The sequence below is a fragment of the Erpetoichthys calabaricus genome, chromosome 11 (assembly GCF_900747795.2).
Source record: "Erpetoichthys calabaricus chromosome 11, fErpCal1.3, whole genome shotgun sequence".
In the NCBI taxonomy this organism is placed as follows: domain Eukaryota; kingdom Metazoa; phylum Chordata; class Cladistia; order Polypteriformes; family Polypteridae; genus Erpetoichthys; species Erpetoichthys calabaricus.
In genome coordinates, this window is record NC_041404.2 from 80067568 (window position 1) to 80085108 (window position 17541).

General features: G+C 38.6%; 1 protein-coding gene across 2 annotated transcripts in view; it reads left to right on the plus strand.

The window, feature by feature from the left end:
* Positions 1 to 201: 201 nt before the first annotated feature.
* avpr2ab (arginine vasopressin receptor 2a, duplicate b) overlaps positions 202 to 17541 on the plus strand; it is a 147114-nt gene continuing 129774 nt past the window's right edge. Inside the window, exons 1-2 of one of the 2 annotated variants that reach the window (XM_028813410.2) lie at positions 202 to 523; positions 991 to 1083. The gene's annotated coding sequence lies outside the window, so the exon portion shown is untranslated. Of the gene's footprint in view, positions 1084 to 17541 lie in introns of both variants that reach the window. The other variant, XM_051933645.1, reaches the window with a different exon arrangement.

Below are 17541 nucleotides of genomic sequence, written 5' to 3' on the forward strand. Positions count from 1 at the left end.
CTTGTCCTTCCTTTTACATCACCTTGAACAAAGGAGATGACTGAAGCAGACCAAAGGTGGCATTGAGAAGAGGTGTAGCTCAGTGCACCGGGCTACTGCAGTATTACAAGGAGGGTATTGCATGACAGCCCTGTCTCAGCTCCAGGCAGGGGGACGGGCTTCTCATCTTTCAATAAAAACAAGTACAAACCTCTCGCAGAGAGTTAGGAGACTGCAGTGGGCAGGCCGCTGAGCGACAAGCGCAGAGGAAGAGCTGCACACACGCGCTCAGCTTATAGCAAGACTTCAAAAAGTGTCCAGGCAAGCGTAAAAGCTGGCTGCAGAAGAGAATACAGGAAAGACCAAAAAAATGCAGCTCAAGAGAGTCCAGAGTGGCTTAGTATGAAGAACTCTATTTGATCTAGGTGATGCACCCTGGAAATTCTGAGGACACATTTCTCTCCAGGGAAACCTGACTTATCATATTAAGTGCTGAGATGGCTTCTTTCTAAAGGAATGTGGATGGCATCGAGCAGCGTGTGAGGTATGGGACCTCTGAAGATACAAACCTAGCAGCATCCTGCAATGATGATGTAAAATTTACTTTTTACCTTTTTTGCAGTGACTTTTTGCTTAAGTTTAGTAAGTGACCTGACTGGCTGAAATAAAAGGGGGAAAGACTAAACGCCAACAGGCTGGCAGCAGAAACAGAGAAGTCCATGGACATAAGGAGAGGGTTTTTGTTTAAGGACAGAGAGGAATCGCTCCTGGGCTAGAACTGTATAATAACCACTCCATAGCTGGTGTTCAGATTAGAATTTAAAGCTTTGAGGGATGAAGAATCTTTTCTGCTATTCCTTTTAATAATAAAAAAAATATTTGTCTAATTTACAGCCAGAGAACAGTCAGAAGACATATTTAAAACCAACAATAACTCACAAAAAAAGTAATTCTGACAAGTGTCCTGCCTAAAAAGAAAACAAAAACATTTGTCCACCTCGACCTCCTAAGTTCACAAAATCAAGAGTGGCCCTTTTGAGGAATTGCTGGCCAGCTACAAATGTTATTGAGGTGGTCTGCACTCTGATTGGGAAAGCAACAAAGGTATGTGCCACATTATGTTCTCTCTTGTTTGGTGGTGTTCATTTTAAGACTGACCACATAACTTCACATGGCTCAGGGGGACTTTGCTGTGTTTTGTGGGAATGCCACCTTGAGTGCCCATGCTACCCTGCCCTATTCATGCCAGCTGTTATTTGTATTCCTTAGTTAAGCCTGAAGTCTTAGGCAGCTGTCATGCAAGGAGCAAAATTTCTGGTTTTATGTTGAATGAAGTGTGACACTGCGAGATTTGTAAATCTGTGTTTAAGAGCTCAAAGGAGCGTTATGTATAGACTTTTTTCTTTAGATCTCAGAAGCCATTAAATAAAGTAAAATGATGTCAGCCTAGAGGCCATCAAGGAACAGCCTAGGCTGTCAGGGAATTCAGCTTGGGGAAGCCCTGTCAAGTGCAAATAGCAATTCAATCCTTCATTCAGACATTCATAAAGAAACTTCAATCTGTTACTTGGAGACTATATGTCCAAAAATTCAACTTTGATAGTCTGCAAACTCTATCTCAAAAAATAAAAGAGAAATTTAAAAATCTGCTACGATATGAAATTTATGCACTGATCTGATAGTTAATTTCACTAAAAAGAAATCAATAGCATCTATAAACTATGCGTATGTCGATTGTGTGCTGCCAGCAGAAAAACTACAAAAAATACTCAATATATTCCCCTAGAGCTCACTGTGTATGGCATACAGTATTCAGAGGGTTCCAAACAGTGTAATGACAAGAACCAAGCCAATGCCTGTCCTGACCAGTCCTGCCACAGTGCTCCTGATTATCGAAATGGCCAGGGAACTTTAGTTAAACATGTGTTTATCTTACCAAAGCTACTGGATTCCTTGCATTTGTTTTCCTATTTTTGAATTCTTCTGAGGGTAGTGATTTATTTATTTTCATCTCAGACATGATAGCCTCACACAAGAGGCTTGTATTAGTTGCGAAACATCAGTGTGCTAAAGGCAATCCATCATGTGAAAGATGGTAATAAAAAATACTCAAACGAATAGACCCCATGTCGTAAGGATTTGGGGGTGCCTGTGTTTGGGCATCAGTACTCCTCAGTGGGATCCTTGTTTGCTCTTTCCTTGATTTGGCAAATTAAGAATATGCTAGAAGAGTTGCCAGATGGCAAGGTGTCACAGAGATTAGTGTTGCTGCCTCACAGCTGCAGAGACTTGAATTTTAGAATCCCAGTCCAGTTACTCTGTCTGTGTGTGTGTATGAAAGCTGCACATTCTCCTACTGTCCATGCAAAACAGTTACAATTCCTTCCACATCCAAAGATGCATGTACACTGTTATATGACTTCTCTGATTTGGCCTGTAACAGACTTCCTTACCATCCAGAGTTGGTTCTTGCCTTGCAACCAATGTTGCCAGGACAAGATCCAGCAATCTGCAACCTTGCCTTGGACTAAATAGATTCAGAAATTAATAAATGAATGCCAGGATTCACATTTCACCAAGCTGGTTGTCGAGCACGACTGCAAGATTGTGTACCTACATAGTGGGTGTTAGCAATAACGAGCCAAACTGAACAGAGATGGGGTGCTGAATAACGGGTGAGCTAGGATAACAAGAAGGCTTTGCCAGTTTGAATTGTAGATAGTGGTCTTTCATCCAAGTTAAAATATCAATGAGACATTAGGAAACTCTAACTGGTACGTTGTGGTTCTCTGGAGGGAATGACAGGTACAGCTGTAAATCATTAGCATAGCAGTGATAAGAAAAGCCATTTGACTTGATGATAGGGCCTAGTGAAGAGGTGCACTGAGGAAAGAGGAGATGGCCCAGCTCCAATCCTTGGGGCACCCCTATGCTTGCCTAGTCATCCCTTGACATCGCTCCATGCCAGGAGACACGGTAGGATCTGCCCCAAATGAAACGATTCAAACCAATTCAGGGCAATCCCAGTGATACCAAGGTCTTAGATGATGGCAAAGACTAAATGGTGGTTGACCACGTCGAAAGTAGAGTAAAGATCTAGGATGAGGACAGACGACAAGTTGGTAGTTATAGCCTGCTCTGACATGTCAACAGTGGTAAGTAGAACCATTTCTGTGGGATGGCCCTCCTTGAAGCCCAGCTGATTAGGATCAGTCTAAACCTTGGAAGAGGTTTCATTATTCATTCTTTGGGCCCAAACCAACTGTATATGAAGACCACCCCTTGCCAATCCTTTCCACACTTTTAACCTGCTCATTCAGAGTAGGCAAAGATTTTCCAACAATAGGGAGATAACTATAAACATGTCCAAGTCCACTGACAAGAAAAACAGCAGTGTTTAAGTAAAGGAAAAAGGTAAGAGCAGGCCCCTGGTTAAGTCAAACTTTAACATAAATTGCCGACATTTTAGTTTCATCATCATTGAAAAGCAGATGAAGATAAATTACTCATGTTCGCTGTGTTTAATATTGGAGTAACATGCCAGATATGTCACTTATTAGGAATTATTACTGGCTAAGAAAAAAGAAAAGCATGGACACCCACAAACTCCTGCCAGTCACTACAGCTCCCCTAATTTATGAGCATGTGGCAGAGAGGCCATGTTGAACTCTCGGGATTTTTTTGGAAGGTTAATTAAATCCTTCTGCCATATGAAAAAGTAGAGTCTGTTTACCAAATTTGCACATAAATCAAAGTTCACATAGCCAGTAATATTGCCTTGATCCTTTTAAATATGGCTTGACTTAAGGTACTACTATCCATTTTGCTTTGCAGGGGATTTGGCCTTTCTAGAAGCGATTGCGTAAAGTGTTTTCTTTCTTTTTGTGTGTTGTTCTGGAATTTGTTTGCCTGAATTTGCTCCCTACTGTTTAAATGATATAAAGATAATTGCAGGACCTAAAAGTGGAGGTAGTGTTATGGATGGCCCAAGAATGAAAACTCCCCACACTTTGTTTCAAAAGGTGTCTAATAATTCTTTCTTTACCATAAAGTCTTACTTTTTTGTATACATATTTAAGAAAGTCTGTTCTTCACATTAACGGCCAATACCATTGTGTTAACTTGTAAAATATTTAATGTATGGAAATGTACCAATTGAACACAAGTAGAAATATTCCTTATAGAAGTGCTATGATTGCCAGTCTATGCAAAAAAAATGAGGACAATCATACATTTGTGTTTCCGGGCATATGGGAATCTCAGTACTGGTTCATTTACCTGGTATCACTGAAGTAGAAAAGGTGTGAGATAACATACAGTTGAAATGTTTAGGTCCACTCTGATGGAGGGCTGACTGAAGTTTAGATTGACCTGATTCTGTGTACATCACTTAGGAGACATCAAGCTTGTCTATTAGCACATCCATATCATTGAGCTTCAGTTTCTCAATAATAGAATCAGTTGATCAGCAGGACTGGTTTGAAGGTCCCAGAAGTGCCAAGATTTACTTGGCAGAACAATTTCTATAGTGATTAAATAAAGATTCCAGACGCTAATGGATGAGAAGTGTCACTCAACATGGCACATTGTTTATTTATGTACGTATTTGTTCACTAAGCTGCACGGATTGGATCCAAGCTCACATAAGCAGCTATTTAAAACAATTTGCTTGTGATCTGAAAATGTACAGCACTGCGGTCAAAGTTCCTAACATAGCCCTGATCTCACTGCATACCTGTTCTTTGCATTCATCACAATGGCACTGTGTTTCGACGCATCTGCAGAAATGCAATCACATCCCCTAGGAAAGTTAGCAAAGAGCCATTTTTGGCTCAAAAGAAAATATCCCATTAAATCTCTAATGGAAATAACAATGGAAAGAAATCTGTACGTTGCATCTGTGGTCTAATGACTGTATGACAAGACTTTAACCACAAGAATATCTGTTTAAGCCCTGCCTCCCTCTCGTGGTGTGGCCCTCAGCAAACTACTGTGTTCCTGCTTTGAAAAATATGTGTAATGATTATGTTATAGATCTACACTTATAGAATATTTTGGAATGATGTCAACAATTTAAATATACTATGTAAAATAAAAAGTTGTGTTCTAGTAAATGTCTACCACATCAGTAGAAACCTGACAATACGGACATACAGTCATAGTGCAAACACTACTCTTACTGATCTTAATAAATATGCAATACAACCCATGCCTTACTGACATTTATATGGCAGTGCCTGGGGGGATCCCCATTCTGCTCAAGCCATGGCCATTTACAAGGCACACTCATCCAACTATAAACAAGCAACAACCTCACCAAAGTAATCTTACAAATGCAGAGGATCCAGTTTATCAACTGCATAAGCAAATATCTTCAATTACATGCAAAGTGAAAAATTGTCAGAACATTTACAGCACCCTCTCAAACATCCATGTAACCATTAATTGCCTCTGGTTTACATTTGATTTGAAATTTCTTGTAATTTATTTTGTGCCTCTTTATATTGATCTTTTTCAAGCACCTTCTAATGCTGACCGCTGTGAAAGGGGCCATTTCTGCTTATTATAAAGGACTAAGATGAATCAGATGAGTAGTAGCTTCTTCTATATTTTGTCTTTTACTTTGGATGAATCTAAGCTGGTAAGAATATTGCCAAGCTGCAGTGCCTCCCATGCTGAACAGGACTGTCTTTGCTCTTCTGATTCACAAACCCCTTTGTGAAGGAAGTGCTTTATTATTTTATTTTTAATTAAGAGAATCTCTGTGCTTAACATTTCCCAATATGCTTTGCATAAACTGAAACAGATTCACACTATCTGTATGATCACATAGGGTGACAAATTCAATGGGAGCATTGAACTGATTTAAACAACAAAATATGACAAGGAAATCAACATCTGGCCCATAGTGACCTTTTGTCAAACCATGGCCATTGTGATGTCAACATTCAAAGAAAGTACCACGAAAGGATCATTTGGAAACCTCAACCCTAATAACCACACTTTGTCCTGGATAACTATCAGGGTGGGGACTTCAACATTTGCAAATGCAAATGCTTTTAAGGATTACATAACCAGAGATGGCCTTTAAAGCAATCTCATAGAATTACTGTTGGCTGTACAGTTTTAATGTTATTCAAATACCTAAGCCGGCAGGACGCCTGCAGCAAACATGGAGTTTGCAGGCATATGCTGTCAAGAGGGCCGTTGAATGAAGCAAGCAGGTTCATTTGATAAAATACAAATGTACTGATTAATTTATAAGTATGATAATTCATACCTCTCATCAAATTGATACAATTCTATACTCATTTTATATTAGAAGTGCTTTGAAGTAAAAAACTAACAAGTTTTTATATGGTTGACCAGAATCTGTCTGCTATAGCCTTTTTGAACAAGTGATATGATTCTTTCACTATAATCCAAACTAATATATTTATACTCATGGGGTGCCTAAGATGTTACGCTTACCTTTTATGAACAGTGAGGCCCAATAAGTAGTGATGATCATGACAGAGAACATGTCTGACTCCAACTGGCAGAGAAGAGACCATTTAGCAGCCATTTCTCTTCTCTCCCTCAGCAAGTATGAAGCTCTCTCCACATTTTAAAACCAGAGTGAGCAGGTGAGTTTTAGGGCAGGGCGAGGTCTGTGACATTTGAAAAAGAGCTGCTAACTCAGCTAGAACAGAAATGACACAGTATGTGTTTACAATGTAAGGGCATCTATACTTCTTTATGAAAATGGTAACCAATTTTTGCTTTGAATTTAAGTACATATTACATTTTGAAGCCCTGCTAATCTTTTTCAGTTGCACAGTTGTATACTGAGTAGGTCTTTAGCATCCCCCAGGGTTTCACATTATGTAAATCTTTTGCAAATGATACCAAGTTCAGATTCATATTCAACTGGAATTGTTGCTCACAGGGGCTTTAATAACAAAAAGGAAATAATGATCAAAACAACAGCCATCAATAGCCACAATAATTCATCAGCAGCAAGACACAACAGAACAAATGTCATACAGGGAAGAAAACAAGAAGCAGCTGGCTTGAGCGATATTTCAGATGTTACTTGTGCAATGATTTACATGAAATATATAGTACTTAAAATTAGAAATCATCTTACAATTAGTTATATTATGTCCTTCTGTTTTGATATGATCTGCCAGAGCAAATGACCACAAGAAAGAGATGGTAAGAGTGCATGATGATGCTCTGGACTTCGGAACAACAACATTTGATATTAATATCCTTCATAAAGGACAGACGTCACGAAAATAAAAGCACTGCTCTGGTTTCATTAGGATATTTTTACTGTTGCCATCCCAAAAAAAACATCAGAGATCTGAACTCACATCAACTTAAAACTCTTTCAATGCTCCCCAATCAATGATGAGAGAAGAGTGAGACATGCTGTGCTTGTGGGCAGTCCCGTTATTAGTGCGCCAACCAACTGTCTGGTAGCTAAACTGTGTGGCTGGATTCTAACCCCCATATGATCTGCACCCTAGGTGAATGCTTAATTTGCCTTAATGGCAGCACCGGCCCTGCTTATGGGAGTGAATGAGGTACAATTCCTTTCAATTCATTAAAATTAAGAACAAGGTTGTTATTGCTACAGCTGCTTATCCCATGTTTTATACTTTTGCTTTTACTACTCAGGCCAACTACTGTTGCTGACTTTAAAGTCATAAATAGGGTGGACATAACATTGACTGAACACACAGTACTACAAAGAACCACCATTTACTGTAAAATTATTGTCTGAAATTTCATTGCCTTTTTCTGCAACTTGAGATCCTTCTATTAAAAAGCATTTAAACAGAGACAGAACAGCTCAGTCCTAATGCTCTGAGTTATGTGACAATCCTGAATGGGACAATCATATTGATTTTGGCAGCTTAATTATCACTGCTGGCTTACTGGTTCAGTGTTCTGGATTTGAACCCTGAGCCTGGTCAGTGTCCGTGTAGAGTCTCTCACAGAGGACGAAAGGATGGTGAGAAGGTCCCAAATCAGGGAACACCTTAAAAATTCTATACAGTATATTATATAAAAATTATAAGATGGGCTCTACTGTGAGAACAGATGGAGAAATCAAACTTTCGGCAAATGAGCCTTCCTGACAAGAGGCCCCATATGTTGTTCCCATTACAGTGCATCAGTGATGGTCACTTGATGAAATTTAAAGCTGCTCTCCCGCTCAAAAGCACTCCTCCAAATGTAGATGGGAGTGTGGTCTGTCTTCTATTTTCTGATGTCTATTCAGACCTCTGCACTGTAAGCTGTGATCAGGCCTATATGGTATCACCAGCAGATTTAATGATGGAGTTAGAGCAGTGCTTGTTCACACAGTCATCACACCCATTGAAACAAACTATTTTGGAAGGATTAAAGATGCTGTAAATAAGGAGTTTGTGCTCCTACCTGTTTACACACAACCTGGCAAAGATACAAGCGAAGTATGATTGTGAAGAAAATACAGTACTCAAAGACATAATATAACTAAAACCCACTCTCACTTTTGACATTTCTATGCAAGTTCTAAATAGTAGCATGGCTCCCTCACTTGCCTAGCATCCAAAGTCATAATAAGATATGAATCTCGCCTACTGTCGCTTCACTCATTCTTTCTCTCTGAATTTGTTTTTTCTTCCTCCTGAGGTTTTGCCTCACTCTCTTCCAAACTTCAAACTGTTTCCGCTTGTAAATGCTAACCTTTAATTCCCTCTTAACATTACATTCTGTCCATTTCTATAGTGAATGGCAGCAGGGACAACAAGGTCCCTACAAAACTGATGTCGGTGCATCCCTTAAAAGGCTCGGCCTCCAAGATGACAAGAGCAATACTTTCACAACTCTGAACCACATTCTGCCTTGTAGATGAATGAAGCAATACTATTGTTTTCAAGCTAGTCATGCATAACCTTACTCTCCCATTGGTTCCCTTTTCAAATGAACCTCTGCCAATGTGGGATTCTTTGTCTAGGGAAGGTTTTTATTGTGATTTCTCCTGCCTTATGGCATACTTGTAACACTCTTGACCCGGTAGTACCTTGACTTCTGAGCATTGTCTTCTGCTATGTTCCAAGACTTAATATAAACAAGTCAAGAATGGTTAATGGGAGTGCCAGGTCAAACTAATTCCAAACCCACATGGGAGGGCTCTCAAGTTTATTGCCTTGTGCACATAATCCAGTGACATTTTTATTTGCGTGTCTGAGCACCAGGTAACATATTGGTTCCCATAAGCTAGAGAGATCCAGATACAGATCACAGATGGTTTAGAGATAGGCTGAAAAACACACTGTGGAGGACACCTGGTATGGGTTCAAAGTGCAATAGGAGCTGGTAGTATTGATCGGCGCAGAGAATATGTTGCTTGCCCCTTCCATCTGCCTTATCAATTTTCTATCCCGCTGTTCCAATTTAGAGTTACAGAGATCCTCTGTCTATCTGAGAAGCACTATGTGCAAAGTGAGAGCCATCCGTAAACAGAACTTTAATCCATCTCAGGGCATAATCATGCATAAACCCAATTACTCATAAGAGGCCAATACCTTCTCTAGCAAGATTTATGCTTAATAATGTCACCATATTACATTCACCATTTTTAATAAGAGCACAGCTGAGCGGTAGTAATACAAGAGGGGGCCCAGAAATAACAAGAATTTTTTTCTGGAGGCTGGAGGTGCTTTACTTCCGATGTTTGCTGCTATGTGCATGTACTAGACTGCCCTCTGCATCATTTGGCCAAGCAGCGTCCTTGAAGTGTTCGAGCGATTGCGTGATGCAGTGTGGAGAAAACGACCGAATTGTGGTGATCAGGCGAGTGGCTTCGGCATCACAAAAACGCTCTCGCCCACACAGCATTGAGTCTGCGTCAGTTTCTCACAAAAAAAATGGGATGAAAACGGTTTACTCCACAACTTCCTAGACCTTGCACCCTGCTTTTTTTTCTTATTTCCAAGGATGAAGAGGGATCTTAAAGGAAAGTATTTTCAGGATCTAGAAGATGACAAGAAACAAATGGCAGGGGCACGGAAGTCTATCACTTTGCAAGAGTTTCAAAACAGTTTTGAACAATGGAAAAAGTGGTGGGACAAGTGTATTGTGTCTCAGGGAGAGTACTTTGAGGGTGATTACATTTTGGAAACTTCTGAGAAATATTTTTTTAAAAAAGAAAACTCTCGTTATTTTTGGATTTTTTATTTTTCGTAAGTGCTGCCATCTACCAGCTGAAGTACGTAGAGTCTGAATGGCAGCCTGGGCACAGTCTTTGTGGAGTCTGCATGTTTTCTTTCAGGTATTCTGGATTTTATTCCACTACCTGAATAATAACATTGTCCTGGTATACAAATATGAATGAGCATACCAGTAATAGACTGGATCCAAAGTTGGTTACTACTCTGTGTCCAAGTAGGCTACAGTCCTAATGCTCCTTATTTGGGTTAAATGGATACAAAAAAATGCATGGGTGAATTTAAGGTTTAAACAATCTAAATGATGCTTTATCTTTTCAAAGTAATTGCCCTTGATCTTTGAGAATGTTGCTTTTGTACAGCCAGAATTACTTGTAGTTAAAAGTGATGATACATTAATGCCATGACACATCATTAGCAATTAGAATGCTGTAAAAGTCAAACCAAATTATTACACGACATTCTTATACTGCATAACCAAATTCAAGGTTACTGGATGACATAGCCTTAATCTAACCCACCAAAGTAAACATAAAATACCAGAATTAAGAATGAACTTGAGACCAAATGAGTGTATTTTGCATCACGGATAAACATTTTAAAAATAAGGGATTGTCAAAATACAAGATAAGGACGCTCACTGTGGCCTCTTTAAAGCTCAACAGAGGACATTATGTTCAATGTGCCATTTCAAAAGGCAGATTTCACATTGATGAAATCAACTGTTTGCATTGCTACCACAGCATGAAGCGCTTGCCAAATTTAAGCAGCCCTTGGGTGCCTTCTGAGAGAAGTTTACATGTTCTGCACGTGACTGTTTTTTGTTTTCTCCTGGGAGAGCTAAACTTGAGTCACTGGATTTTTATTATCAGTAACCTTTCTAACTGTGAAAGTCTGAAGCAATTACTAGAAGGTAAGATAAACAGTCCCGTTTCAGAGCAGTAACACCCATGAAAGAAGCAAGCCTTCAGTTCATGGGCAAACCACAGACTGGGTTTGTCCTGCCAGGTTCAAGTAGAAACCAACAAAAGGTGGACAGAAGGGAGCAGTTGAATTTGCCATAATGTTTAACCAGAACCTGAGAAATTGGACATTATGATGGCCAATATTACCTGTTGAAAGCTAGCCAGGAACTAAGTGATTAGCTGATGACACAACTGCCAAAAATATTGTTTTCCACAAAATATCATACATATTGTTTGAAACAAGAAAGCATATGGATCAAAAACTGTTTCAGCTGACATTTTTGTTTTGTCATGAAAATGGCATTTCTTGCTAAGTGGCAATAATTATCTGTGTCTATATCTAGAATTGTCAAACTTTAGATTAAACAAACAGGAAGCAATCTTCTATAAGTGGGGTGTGACATTCTGAAAAAAAGGTGTTGATTTTAGAATGCAGCAGTACATCACTCATCATAACTATGAACGGTTTGGCAAATTCAGTACTGAACTGTATGTGCGAGTGATACAGGAAAATGAGAGAGACTTTCTGTAAGTAAATAAAATTATGTCTGATGATCATGACCCTGTGTTAGGATATAGTGGGTTGGACAATGACTGACTGACTGACTGACCTACAAGTGTTAAATCCTGTGTTCCATATTAGTGTGGCTTGATTGTTAGAAGGCCAAATTGGTTTTGATTTCTGAAAGCCAGAATTTGGGGGAACATAGGGGTTTGTTCTATCCCAGATTTGGTGATTCATTCTGGACATTTTGCTTCATCCTCTTTTGTCACCAAGTCTTTGGCCTTTGCAACCTGCTAGTCTGTATATTCATAACTTGTCTCTTTACATGCACTTTTTAAAAATTGATTATTTTGCATCTGGTATTCTGTTCTGAGATAAGGGCCATGTCATAAATAGCTGAGTGCTATTTCAAAAGCAAATTTTCTTGTGTTCCTCAATCTGATTGAAGAGAAAGTAGTGGTGTGCTAGTGCTTTGACCTATCATTAGAGAACAAATTATAATAATTTTCATTTCTCAGTGAGAAATCTCTCTAGAGTGTTATACTAAATGCTGTACTAAGCACTTGTACGTGTATACTTTGAAGGTTCAGCCGTGAAAGAACAGCTTCCTGATGAAAATAGACCTAGGCCTGTTACTGAAGTGCAAAGCACTGCTGATCACGTCAGCTCTTGCTGAGTATAACACATCTTGAGGGCAGATTTGAATAATAAACTTAGGAAGCAGCAGAAAACGAAGCCTTGGAGAAATAAATAATAGACAGGAACAGATTGAGATATTAAAATGAAAACACAGGCAAAAATTCAAAAAACTGTACCAAAATCCAATACCCTTAAGAATCTGCAAAGTCTAAGATAAAGAAGAACACAAAAGGCTTTCACGATCATAATAAGCACCATGATGGAGAACAGACTAAAGTGTATTCTTTCCTTTTCTCATCCATGTTCCAAGTATAATAAATATTACCAAGCAAGACATTTAGGTGGACAGAATTACCAGCAAGGATTACCAGAAAGGCACAGGACATATAAGCATTACGTGAGAAGAATATCCAGGGCACACTTCACAAGGCCATCTGAAGAATCATTTGTAGAACTGGAAGAAATGACATTTGTCTAAATTTAATTTCAAATTTAGGGCTCAGCCTCCATGATACAGAGAAATGTAAAAATTGACTAAGCTTCAGTGTAGGACCAGTGCTGATCTGCCCAACAATGAACCAATTGAGATGGCTTGGACATCAGGTTAGGGTTGACTTCTGGGCACATCCCACAGGACGTGCACTAAGTATGACCCACTAGCAGCAGACACCTACGCCATGCTATTGGGAAATGGCATCTGGGAACACCTGAAAACTCTGCTCAAAAAGGAGCTGGAGACTTACTTAAGATCTAGAAGTTTAACTTGCCCCATTACCACTGGAAACCTCACCAGGAAAACACATGGAAAATGAGATGACAGAGTTTGCCTGCCGTTACAATACAAACATTGGCTGATTCAAGTATGTGATTCACTGGAAAGCCTCTTGTGGTTTGTATCAGTTTCCTGCAAACCTTTGTGAATGTGAGGAAAACTCCATTGGGAAATCTCCATCCTTTGAAGCCTTTCCTAAAGCAATTGCTTATCTTGTCACTTTCTCCTGGCAATGCCAATTGGAAACCTTAGCTCCTTTACATAAAAGTCTGATTCCAGCGGCTCAGGCAAACCAGTGTGTCAGGAAGTGTCTGTCCTGTTTATAGTGTCGCACACCTAGAAATAGGCTGTGGCAGCTGACATTTGTTAACCTGTTGACATAACATATGTTACAATGTTTAGATGGACAGAAGAATTGAAAATGTTTTCCTCTTTCTGAAATAGGAAAGGCATCTGCATTTGAAGCTGGTAGATTATGTTAGTTATATTATAAAAATTTAACTGCATTTCCTCTTAAGATTATATTTAGACATATGAATGTTAAAGTATTATACTGGATAGTATTTCCATCTCAGAGCTCTTGGATCCTGACGTAGTCCAAAGCTGGGCTGCTTTTTATATGAAGTTTACAAAGTTGCAAATTGTCCAGGCATTTAAGGATTAATAATAACTAGAAGTAATCTTCTCAATCACAACATGGTACACATTGACAATTTTACTATAATTAAAATGTTACTTTTATTCCATGCTATTCAGTTTCCTTTGAAAATATTATCGAGGACTCTAAACTTTCTTAGTGTGAGTGTGGGTGAGCATGGGAGTGTGTTTAATGATAGACTGGCATCCCACTTAGTAGTGTCTACCACTTTGTGCCCAGGTCCCCCGGGATAAACTCAGACTACTATGACCTTAAAACAGGAGTAGGAGAATTCTGAAAATAGTTAGATGGGTGGATGACAGAGCAGAACTATTGTGCCTGTGCTGAGGAGAATGAATATACTGCAACAAAATTAAACACAAGTACCCATACCAGAATGTAAGATCAGGGATCACAAACAAAAAATAAATAGAATCAAAATACCAAACTCCAATAGGCAAACCACACTAGTCTCTGTATTATAAAAGAAAATCTTGAGAAATCATATTGAAGAATAAAGAAGAAATGAGTACACAGACAATCCTAACACAGAGAAATGTTGAAGTCAAATTAATTAACATGAAAAATGTTGATTTGTTACATGGCAAATTAATTAAATGTGTATCAATAGACTATGCTGAAACAGTTGGTGGTGATGGTGCAGAAGTTGAAAACATCAACTTACAATATCCTGTAGAATATCTACAACCGTTAACACCGTCCGGTCTTCCACCGGTCGAATTACAGTGAAAAGAAGGATGTATCAAAGAAAAGTAACATAGTACATTTTCCGCAGATAACATTAGATACCAAAGGAGATCTTGATATGCCATTCATATTAAAACATTTGGAGTTTCCCGTTAACATAGCTTTTACTATGACAATTAACAAATCACAGGGACAAACATTTGAAAAAGTCGGTTTATTTATTAGAGAGAAAGAAACGATATTCACTCACGGGCAGTTATACATTGTGTTGTTGTGGACACTTTTTCTATGGTGTCGTTTCTAGTGACTGAAGACAGAGAGATATAATTAAAGTTAGTAAAAATCTTTAATTCACACCAGGCAAAGGTTAAAATGACAGAGAAGCACAGTAGCTAGGACACCTGCCCTTCGTCTGCCCCGAGGGGTAGGTGTTCCAAAATTTTTATAGGGTTTTTTGTCTTATGACTTTAGTTACACAAGTATTTCAAAATATTAGCCTGAATCAGCATTACCAAACCCAAGGGTTGAGTACATTTGTTAGTCCCTTAGTTTTTGATGGGTCCACCCTTGTGGTTTTTTGTGTAGTAACCTTAAAAACAAGAAGTAGCACTTAGCACGCATACTTTGCACGCAGGGTCTACATGACCCTTTGTCACGTACGCCATGGGCAAGCAGAGTTTGCATGGCCCTTGTCACGTACACCAGATTGATCAAGCTCTTTTGTATTTTTCCACATTGTCATGATGTAAGTCCAAACACGGAATCAAAACTCAATGCAATATTGACAAAAAGTTAATTCAAAAAATTGTTTTTGCTGAAGTTTTACAGTGAAAGTGAAAGTTTAAAAAGTATTTGCGTGTTAATTTCAATGCCAAACAGAATGAAAACATATAACACAATGAATACCTCAAACTCAACATGAAACATAACTTTCTTTCAATTTATTATGTTTTACTATTTTGTAATATGGTTAATTACTCTCTGCAATGTAAAACAGTTAGTTCTATTATGCATATGTAACAATTCCCATAAAAATAACAACCTGTTTAAATTGTTCATCTGCTTCCCCATATGCGGCAGATCTGCAAAGTGGCTAGCATAAAGCGCCCACCCGGGGGTTGGCGAGCAAAGCGAGCAGGGGGCAGAGCCCCCTAGTAGTTAAAAAGAAACAGAAAAGTTGCGCCTCCCTGAATGAATTTTCAATTGCTGTGATCTAGGGTCACAGACACAGCAGAAGGGTGTGGGCCGCCAAAAGACACAAAAGCAGGCCAGGCAGGTTCTTTACTGGAATTCCCAGAAAAGACCCACTCTGTTATACTTCAGCCTGAGAGTTTGGACTTCTCTTGTGTATATTTTGTTCTTTTTTGTGCTAAAATTGTTGATTATTTAGATTCTTTATGACTAATCATCTTTTGTTACATTCCATGTGTTTTGTGGGTGGTTCCCCTGCCCATCACTGTCAAGTGTCTCCCTTTAGCCTTATCAAGGTAGTAACAACCCATAGTCCTTTGCAGTTCATTGAATTCACTCATGGTGTGGTTAGTATCTTGGATTTGTGATTAGTCTTTTGCTTTGTAAATTACTGGATTTCTGACCTCTGTGTTCTGTTATCCGGCCATTCTTTGGTTGAAGGCTCAAAAAGAGCAAAAATAAAGTTCTTTAAAGGCAGTTCAAAGCAAGTAAGTCCAAAATACACAGTACAATAGCAGAATTCCAATAAAATGAGAAAAAATTACCACAATGCCAAAATCAATACTTACAAACAACTCCACTATAAACTAAATGCACCACTGCTAAATTAATTTCAATGGCTTGATATATAGCCAGAGGAAGGCCTCAACAGCAGTGATGTGTGGTGGTTACGCTACTTAGTGTACTGACCCAATGAACACAAGGAACGGATGCAAAATTAAAATGACATCTTGTCTGAAGAAGGGGCCCAAGTTACGTCGAAAGCTTGCATATTGTAATCTTTTTAGTTAGCCAATAAAATATGTCATTTTGCTTGACTTCTCACTACATTCATAATGGCTAACACAGTACAACACCCTAGTACTATGTGACAGTACATAATTATTAAATAATATGCAAAAAACATAAATTTTATACAAATATGAAAAATAACAAATACCACAATAAGATAGAAAATAAATATAAGCAAGGGTTTACACAAAATTAATTTCCAAAAGTAGCACAAAAATTGTTTTTAGAATTCATAAATTTGGACACCAGGAGTAGTATGCTGCTATCTCTTGTAAGTGGGAAATGATGGTTTAAAATGTCATGTGATCAGCAACAGGCATACCAACTGGTAAACAATATGGCCACACTTATGCAGACAGCCACAAATGTTTCTAAGTTACATGTTTATAAATCCTTTCTGAGGGTTCCATTTTTTTAATCAGAGGTCTAAAGTTTGCAGATAATTCTAATCTAGTGAGTGTTCTCTTTATCAATTTTGATTTTACTTACAGGTTCTAAACTTAGCAACATTTCTTCACTTTGGGTCTGATATAATATTTAGGGTTTTGGTGCACAGACTTTATAATTAAAAGATTATGACATTGTTTTGTATCTCCTACTTTGACTGTGTCTAACGTTTAGGGAATGGTTTTTCAATTATTTTATTGCCCAGTTTTAGCCTCATACTCTGTTTTATAAACCATGATTTGTTTCCCTCTTCATTTCCTGGTCCTTTCTTATAAGAATACTCCTGCAATGTCAGTTGTGGTAGAAAATGAAAATGGCAGTAAAGTCTCCAAAAAAACAGAAAACAACTTGAAGTAGTGATTAAAAATAATCCATCCATCCATCCATTTTCCAACCCGCTGAATCCGAACACAGGGTCACGGGGGTCTGCTGGAGCCAATCCCAGCCAACACAGGGCACAAGGCAGGGAACCAATCCAGGGCAGGGTGCCAACCCACCGCAGGATTAAAAATAATGATAAAATTAAACCAAAAGTACAAAATATGTACATAAATGGATTCTGAATTATCTAAAACCCAAAAGTATGAAACAAACAACTTAGTTAATGTGTCCTCATCCTGCTTATGCCTTCAGAAGTTTGATCCAAAGCAGCCATTCAAGGAGTGGGGGGAGGGGTTACGGGCAAAATTCCTGGAATTGTT